The sequence below is a fragment of the Polypterus senegalus genome, chromosome 4, assembly GCF_016835505.1.
Source record: "Polypterus senegalus isolate Bchr_013 chromosome 4, ASM1683550v1, whole genome shotgun sequence".
NCBI classification, from domain to species: Eukaryota; Metazoa; Chordata; class Cladistia; order Polypteriformes; family Polypteridae; genus Polypterus; species Polypterus senegalus.
The window spans coordinates 229,005,913-229,015,248 of record NC_053157.1 but is presented as its reverse complement, the minus strand read 5'-3'; the positions used below and the strand labels follow the sequence as shown (position 1 = coordinate 229,015,248).

The 9,336-nt window shown below is 37.6% G+C and overlaps 1 non-coding gene across 1 annotated transcript; it reads left to right on the top strand.

Annotated features, from left to right (window-relative positions):
- Positions 1–8,921: 8,921 nt before the first annotated feature.
- trnai-aau lies at positions 8,922–8,995 on the top strand. Its single transcript has one exon. It is a non-coding gene; the product is annotated as a tRNA-Ile (tRNA).
- Positions 8,996–9,336: the final 341 nt, after the last annotated feature.

Below are 9,336 nucleotides of genomic sequence, written 5' to 3'. Positions count from 1 at the left end.
TCCACAGTCTTGCACAGCAGCCTTTAAAATGATGCAATATGATATTGGGAGCATTGCTGTGAAGAATAAAGATGATGGTAAAGTGCTTTTATTTTATATAACAGAAAGGCTTTGGGTTAGCTGCTACATAAAGCATCAGCCCACTTTTTGATCTTGCAGATTCTTTTTCATGTAGATCAAGTTATTGTGTCACACCTCCATTGCTACTTTTATTATCCCATTCTTACACTTATCAACTTTTTGCATATACATTTTATAGTTCCTTACAACTTCTTACCTCAGATAGATAGATAGATAGATAGATAGATAGATAGATACTTTATTAATCCCAAGGGGAAATTCACATAATCCAGCATGTCAGTAGTTTTCTAAACTCCACCCAAGAATGATTCATGCTGTAGCTTACAGTTGGAAGCTGTACTGCTAGGAAAACTAGCAAAGATATTTTCTGATTTGACTGGGAGCAAAGACAAATAATGGTGAAACCAAGCATTCAGAAAACTAATAACCAAAACAAAGCCAATGAGGTAAAAATGGTAGTCAGAAGTATGGCAAAGATCAAAACCAGAATACTAAACAGATTAAAACGTAAGGCTGAAATGTTTTTGGAAACCGTGACCTCAGATAAGGAGCTTACCTTTCTGAGTGACTATTAACTTTGCAGGATCACTGGTCTCAGCTCATGACCTCTGAAGAAACACCTATAGAAATCCTAGGGCAACTCTAGTAATAGAAACACATGATACCGCAGACCATAACAAAGCAAAATGATGTCAGAAAACACAATAAGAAATGAGCTTTAAATTAATAATAATTAATAATAATAAAAATTGGGGTCAAACCTCTAATATAATAATAATTACATTTCTATTGTGCTTTTCTTGCGATATAACCACTTCAACCACCACCAATATGTAGCACTCACAAGGATGATGTGACAGCAGCCATTATTGCACCAGTATGCACACCACATATTAACTATTAGATGGTGAGAGAAAGTTAACCAAGTAGAGACACTGGATGGCAATGACTATGCCATGGAGGACAATTTATCCAGGACATCAAGATAAACCCTACTGTTTTCAAAAGATGCCCTGGGATCTTTAATGATCACAGTGAGTCGGGACCTCAGTTTTACATCTAATTTGAAGGACAGTGACATTTTTACAGCATAGTGTCCCTGTCACTATACTAGGATCCACATTCAGACCACAGGTTAAGCACCTCCTGCTGGTTTCACCAACAGCTATTCCAGATGAACCCCAAGCTTTTCCTAGATGGTCTCCCATCTTGGTACTGGTCAGTTCTAAACATGCTTATCTTCAGGTGGATGACCTATTCTGAAGCATGTGTAATGCCTGCTGGCATAGCTCCTTAAACCAGAATTTACCTAGCTGGGAAAGGAAAAGGTTCCTAACCATCAGCAATACAGTAGCACAAACAAACAAATGAGAAAGCTGGCTTTATACACTTTAATCTTCTAACATTATTCCAAAAGCTACTGCTGTAAGAGGAAAGCAAATAGAGTGTAGGTAATCAAGTGTAGTTCTGTAAACCAGATGAAGGTCACCAAGTCATGCAACAAATGTGCTCTTGTTCCAAGTGATTCTTATCTTGCAGTTTCTTGAAAATTTGGCCGTAACTGAAAACACTCTCAGTTTGACTTTCCTCTTTCTTTTATTGACCAACTCATCACCTGAACTTATAAAGCTGTATTTAGGTGTAGTTCTGTCTCCGAGGTGCCTTGGTTTCAAGGGATCTCTGACTCAAAGATTATATATACTAGGAGATTTCGCCCCCAGCTCACTTCGCTTGCCAAACCCCCTGGCCTGTGCTATGCACTAGCCTTTGGCAGTTCTGCCACTCATGTATGGGGATGCGAATGTACAATTTAAACAGATTTTTATTGTCATGGGAATTGCTACGTATGCATAAATGCAACGTATAACTGCACGTGATTGAATTTCGTTTCTTTCTCTCTAATAAATAAAATGACTTTTTTGAATGTTTGGCTCTGAGATTTGTTAATTGTCTTTGCAAAAGCTATTCTAACTGGAAACGGATAATGTTTTAATACGAATGTCATATGAAGATCTCCTTTGTTGTCTAATGTTATCCACGGAAGATTTACTACATTACTTTTCTTGGATACATCCTTCTTTCTACAATAATTCATGCGTTGTAAGACCGGACATTGCTAACGGATGTAGATATTCTTTGTGATGTTGTAAGTTGTTGTTTTAATCTTCCACACAATCACAACCGATTGTTTCAGCATAGTCTATTGACACACATTTAACCGATTTACTGTGTAACCGTTCAACATTTCTGGACGCATTTAACCAATTTAATGTGTAACCAATCAAAATTTTTCGTGTTAATTTGTTTGACTTGTTAGTTTCTCTGTCCTAGGATTTTTGTTTGTAATTTATATGCTGATAACCCTTCGTGATTAAATTCTTCAACAAGATTTGGACATAATACATCTTCTTTAAATGGGAACTTAAAGTGAGGAAAACATTAAAATGTATAAAAGCTGAGAGTGCAAGAACTGCATCTGAAAAAAAAAAAAACATTCACGCAAATGAAAGCTGAGGTCTTGTTTGAAAATGTTGTAGAGCAGGGCGTGACTTGAAAAATTGTCAAGGCAAAAGTCTTGTCTCACGGGACTTGAAAAAAATCTGTCTTCCAAATAATCTTGTCACCAAAATGTCTTCATATTAATTTTATAACAAAACACCTGGGATGTGACTTTTTAGTGATAAAATGTGATCTTTTGAAGAAAGACACATTTGAAGAGAGACAGAGAGAGATACTTCAGAGAGACACTTTCATGTCCGGTGACACGGTCAAATAACGTAATACTGACATCCTGTGGAAACAAGCCCAGTGAGACGGTGACCTTTGCAAGTCATGCCCTACTTTAAACCATTTTCAAACAAGATCACGGTCATCTAACCTCTCAGTTGCTGGATAGAACTTCAAAAACTACTAAGCGAAGAAGAAGGAGCTGCTCTAAAAAAATTTCTAAGTTAAATATAGCACGTCCACGGCTAAGCGAAGAAGAAAGAGTAGTGCATCTTAAAGAGACCCAAAAGCATTGAAGAGAAAAGAATGCCCAAAAAAGTGCAAAAAAAGAATAATAATCTATGTGCAAATTCAAAAAATAAGGAAAGTAAGCAATGACTAATCAAAGAAGAAAGGTTGGCGCGATAAACATGCAGAGCAAGTTAAAGCTTATAAAAGTAGTAAAAAAAAAAAATGAGAGTAAAGATCACATTAGTGTTAACAAACGGAAATTGTTACTCGGTGAAAAAGAGATCAAATACAGTGAATCTGGAAAGTATTCACAGCGCATCACTTTATCCACATTTTGTTATGTTACAGCCTTATTCCAAAATGGATTAAATTCATTTTTTTCCTCAGAATTCTACACACAACACCCCATAATGACAACATGAAAAACGTTTACTTGAAATTTTTGCAAATTTATTAAAAATAAAAAAAATTGAGAAAGCACATGTACATAAGTATTCACAGCCTTTGCCATGCAGCTCAAAATTGAGCTCAGGTGCATCCTGTTTCCCCTGATCATCCTTGAGATGTTTCTGCAGCTTAATTGGAGTCCACCTGTTGTACATTCAGTTGATTGGACAGGATTTGGAAAGGCACACACCTGTCTATAGAAGGTCCCACAGTTGACAGTTCAAGTCAGAGCACAAACCAAGCATGAAGACAAAGGAATTGTCTGTAGACCTCCGGGACAGGATTGTCTCAAGGCACAAATCTGGGGAAGATTACAGAAAAATTTCTGCTGCTTTGAAAGTTCCAATGAGCACAGTGGCCTCCATCATCCATAAGTGGAAGAAGTTCAAAACCATCAGGATTCTTCCTAGAGCTGGCCGGCCATCTAAACTGAGCGATGGGGGGACAACAACAACATTTATTTATATAGCACATTTTCATACAAACAGTAGCTCAAAGTGCTTTACATATTAAAGAATAGAAAAATGAAAGACACAATTATAAAACAAAATAAATCAACATTAATTAACATCGAATAAGAGTTAGGTTCAATGGCCAGGGGGGAGGGGACAGAAAAAACAAAAAAAAATCCAGACGGCTGGAGAAAAAATAAAATCTGTAGGGATTCCAGACCATGAGACTGCCCAGTCCCCTCTGGGCATTCTACCTAACATAAATGAAACAGTCCTCTTTGGATTTAGGATTCTCACGGAAGGGCTTGATGATGATGATGGTCACGTAGACTTCTGCCTTTTAATCCGTCCATCATTGTTGGAGCATCATGAAGCTTTGAGTAGGTGGTGGTGGCGCAGGCCACCACCACAAAGAAACCGGAAAAGAAACAGAAAAGAGTGTAGGGGTCAGTACGGATTTAAGAGCCACCATGAATAGTTATTTTGAGGAAATTGAACATAGAGTATCAGGATTAAGTTAAATTGAAGTAATAAAAAGGCCATGTTAAAGTAATGTGTTTTCAGCAGTGTTTTAAAGTGCTCTACTGTATCAGCCTGGCGAATTCCTATTGGCAGGCTATTCCAGATTTTAGGTGCATAGCAGCAGAAGGCCGCCTCACCACTTTTTTTAAGTTTTGTTCTTGGAATTCTAAGGAGACCCTCATTTGAGGATCTGAGGTTACGATTTGGAATATAAGGTGTCAGACATTCCGATATATAAGATGGGGCGAGATTATTTAAGGCTTTATAAACCATAAGCAGAATTTTAAAGTCAATCCTGAATGACACAGGTAACCAGTGTAGTGACATTAAAACTGGAGAAATGTGTTCGGATTTTCTTTTCCTAGTTAGGATTCTAGCAGCTGCATTCTGCACTAGTTGCAAACGATTTATTTCTTTTTTGGGTAGTCCAGAGAGGAGTGCGTTACAGTAATCTAGTCAACTGAAAACAAACGCGTGAACTAATTTCTCAGCATCTTTCAGTGATATAAACGGTCTAACTTTACTTATGTTTCTTAAGTGAAAAAATGCTGTCCTAATGATCTGATTAATATATGATTTAAAATTCAGATTACAGTCAAAATCACCTCTAAGCTTTTTACCACCGTCTTGACTTTTAATCCTAATGTATCCAGTTTATTTCTAATAGCCTCATTGTATCCATTATTGCTGATCACTAAGATTTCAGTTTTCTCTTTATTTAACTTGAGAAAATTACTATTCATCCATTCTGAGATACCAGTCAGACATTCATTGTGTTAGTGAATCAAGAGAATCAGAGTCATCAGGAGCTATTGATAAGTACAGCTGTGTGTCATCAGCATAGCTATGGTAGCTCACGTTGTGCCCCGAGATAATCTGACCTAACGGAAAAATGTAGATTGAGAAGAGCAGCGGACCCAGGATAGAGCCTTGTGGAACACCATATTGGATATCATGTGTCTTCGAGTTGTAATTCCCACAACTAACAAAAAATTTTCTCCCTGTCAGGTAGGATTCAAACCAATTTAAGACTGTGCCAGAGAGGCCCACCCATTGACTAAGGCGATTTCTAAGAATGTTGTGATCAATGGTGTCAAATGCAGCACTCAGATCTAAGAGGATGAGAACAGATAAATGGCCTCTGTCTGCATTCACTCGCAAGTCATTTACTACTTTAACAAGTGCAGTTTCTGTGCTGTGATTTGTTCTAAAACCCGACTGAAATTTATCAAGAATAGCAGGTTTATTTAGGTGGTCATTTAACTGCATAATGGCTGCCTTCTCCAGAACTTTACTTAAGAAAGGCAGGTTAGAGATGGTTCTAAAATTTTCAAGAGCCGAGGGGTGAAGATTATGTTTCTTAAGTAGGGGTTTAACTACAGCAGTCCTAAGACAGTCTGGGAAGACCCCGTATCTAATGACAAATTTATTATGTCCAGAATATTATCAATTAGCACGCCCGATACTTCTTTGAAATAATTTGTTGGTATTGGATCGACACAGGTGGAGGGTTTTAATTGAGATATTATTTTTTGTAAATCGGGTAAATCTACCGTAGTGAAAGAGTTTAATTTGTTTATAACAGAATGCTGGGGTTTAGGACGATCCTTAGTGTTGGAGGGATATACTATGTTATTTCTAATATCATTAATTTTTTGATTGAAAAATACAGCGATAGCCTCACAGGTTTTACTAGAAGTACTTAGGAGGCATTCCTTTGAGTTACCTGGGTTTAGTAGGCGATCAATTGTAGAAAATAAGACTCTGGGATTACTAGCATTGTTATTTATAATCTTAGAGAAATAGCAGCGTCTCTCAAGATGGACAGTGTTATTGTATTCTGTTATTTTAACTTTTAATATTTCATAATGAATAGTTAGTTTAGTCTTCCTCCATTTACGTTCAACTCTGTGGCATGTTCTCTTTAAATCAGACCAGTGGCGGCTGGCCAATAGAGGGCGCTAGGGCGCCGCCCTCCCTGAACCACACACACAAAATAATAATTATATAAATTATTTAAATGTATAATTATATGATGTGATATATTAGAAAATCTTCTGTAAAAAATAAATGTTTTCACCATCACCATATAACTTCTCTGCCTGTCAGCACGTCTCAATTTCAGCTGAGGGGCGATCGAGATATCGCCCAAGGAGGCGGTCTTTGTAGAATTTAGTCAAATGCTGATTCAAGATATAAATATATTCAAGATGTGACATAAAATTTAGCCAATCAGCGTCCTCAAATCTTAACTGAAATGGGCGATTTTTCTGTCGCCCAAGCAGCTAAAATCAAGGATGGTCTGTAGTGGCGCAATTTTCAATTAACATTACGTGACAATGGTGGACTCAGGTGTTGTTAATTCCGGACACGAACCCAACTCTGTTCAATCTCTACTCCAATATCCGTTTGAGAAGAGAACTTTGGCAGAAAAACTGAAGGTAAAGGAGCTGGGTCCAGATCAGCCTAACCTCTTAATCAGACAGCAGATAAGCAAAAAGGGAAGAAGTACACGCAGCTACTCTTCCAGTTGGTACACCAAAAGGCCTGGCTATGTGGATGCGCTTTCTGCTAATGCCTTATTTTGTTTCCGTGCTTGTTGTTTAAAGCAACTGGGACAGATCCTGCTTGGACAGTTACGGGAGTGAGAGATATGAAGCACCTGTCCGAGAAAGTAAGAAAACATGAGAACACCAGGACACACATGGATAATTCCGTCAAACTAGCCATTTTGGGAAGAGTAAACATCGCTACTCAGTTAGACGACGGTCACAGGATTGCGATAAGAAAACACAACGAGGAGGTAGATAAAAATCGGTATATTTTATCCAAGATAATTGATTGTGTTAAATTTTGTGGGCTTTGTGGCAATGCTTTCTATTGAGAAGAAACTTGTCAGAGACATTCCTGACTTCAATAAGAAAGTAATTGAGAAGTTTGTTAATCAGAAGGAGAGAAGAGCAAAATTCCTGTACAAATAAGTAAAAAAAAAGATGCAGTTTTTTTTTCCCACCACAGTTATTTTCCTGTACATGGTTGTCCTCACATTTGTCGTGTGTGTGTGTGTATATATATATATATATATATTGAAATAATTGATCAGACATGATTTAATAATGTTCTTTAACTTTGTCTGCATTGCAATAAATCATATTGCTTTGATTTGTGAAGAATTGTTTGAGAAATTGTTTGCTGTACCACAGCCCCACCTCAAAACATTTTCACCAGCCGCCACTGAATCAGACACTCTTTGGGTCTTCCATGGTATAACAATGCTAGAAGATTTTTTCACTGTCTTTTCAGGTGCCACTATGTCAACAGCAGCTCTCACTTTAGTATTAAATCTTTCCACCTTACTATTTACATTATCCTCGCTATTATAGTTGGCACTATAAACGGACTGATTGCTTAGAATGTTTGTAAGTTTTAAAGCTGCTGCCGAGTCAAAGAAGCGTTTTTTAACAATATGCTTCTCATGAGTGTTTTTAATCATTATTTCTATATTAAAAAGTAGAAGAAAATGATCTGATAGACCAATATCAATGATCTGCTTTATATCAACTTTCAGTCCTTTGTGTAATCACTAAGTCTAACATATGACCTGCTTTATGTGTAGGCTGATTAACAAGCTGCCTCAAATCAAAAGAATCCAGGAGGTTCATAAATTCTTTTACTTTTAGATCACACTGATTATCTGTATGAAAATTAACGTCGCCAACTATAGGAGTGTGTCATAGTTAGTAATTAAAATTGACATAAAGTCAGAGAATTCCTCAAAAAAAGACGCTTTGAATTTTGGAGGTCTATACACGGATAATACCTAGTACTTGAGAATCTCTATGGATAACAACGGCGAGATACTCAAAGGACTTGAACTTACCAAAACTGACATCTTTACATTTTAATCGGGGGTGAGGTCGGCACAACGCAGGGTTGATGTTTCGCCGGTTAACGATGGTGAGGACAGTTTATCCAGCAGCCGGGCCTTCAAATCTCTAAGGTATCTTCGTCGGGACAGCAGTTTCTGAATCTGTTCGTCGAGTGCCTGGAGTTCTTCAACTACGATTGCAACGCGATTTGCACTGTCGGCCATTGTCTACTTCTGCTTCATGCCCTAGGAGGAATGAGAGAGAGGTTAACTAGGTCAACAGCAGAGCAGAGGAGAGGCAAATCGTTCCATTAACAGGAATGTGCTACAGTTTGCTTGGTGGATGTGAAAATGCTATGACATTGGCCTAAAGAAGAAGCACTAAAGAGTGGATTGCTTAGAATAAATTGATTTTCATTTTCGTCACGCTTCTTCTATATGCTGCACAGAAGGAATCCTCGGATTCATGGAAAAGGAAAACCACATGATGAACTCGGAAATGATAGATAGATAGATAGATAGATAGATAGATAACAAATTTAAAGCAGTGAAAAGACAGATTTTTTTAACAAGAGGTTTTTTTGGGACAGTTTGGCTGGTTAGCTCAGTTGGTTAGAGCGTGGTGCTAATAACGCCAAGGTAGCGGGTTCGATCCCCGTACGGGCCAGGAGAAATATTATCAACACTGGTTACTTGTTTAAGGTTTGTTTCCATCGCATACTTACTTTTCATTCACCCTGCAGAGAGAGAGAGCGAGAGAAGGAAATAAACAAATGAATAAATATAAAATCCATTGCCCCATTTAACTTTCCTGGAAGGGAAGAAAACAAAATATATATCAGTCAGTCTTAGGGAAGAAAACAAAATATATATCAGTCAGTCTTAGGAAAGAAACCATGTGGTAAAATAAGTTCAAGGTCACAGTTCTCTCGTGGGCAGTTAACATGGAAGTGTATCCACGAGCCGCTTTAATTTCATACCTCTCAGCTGTAACTGTAGGGTAAGCTG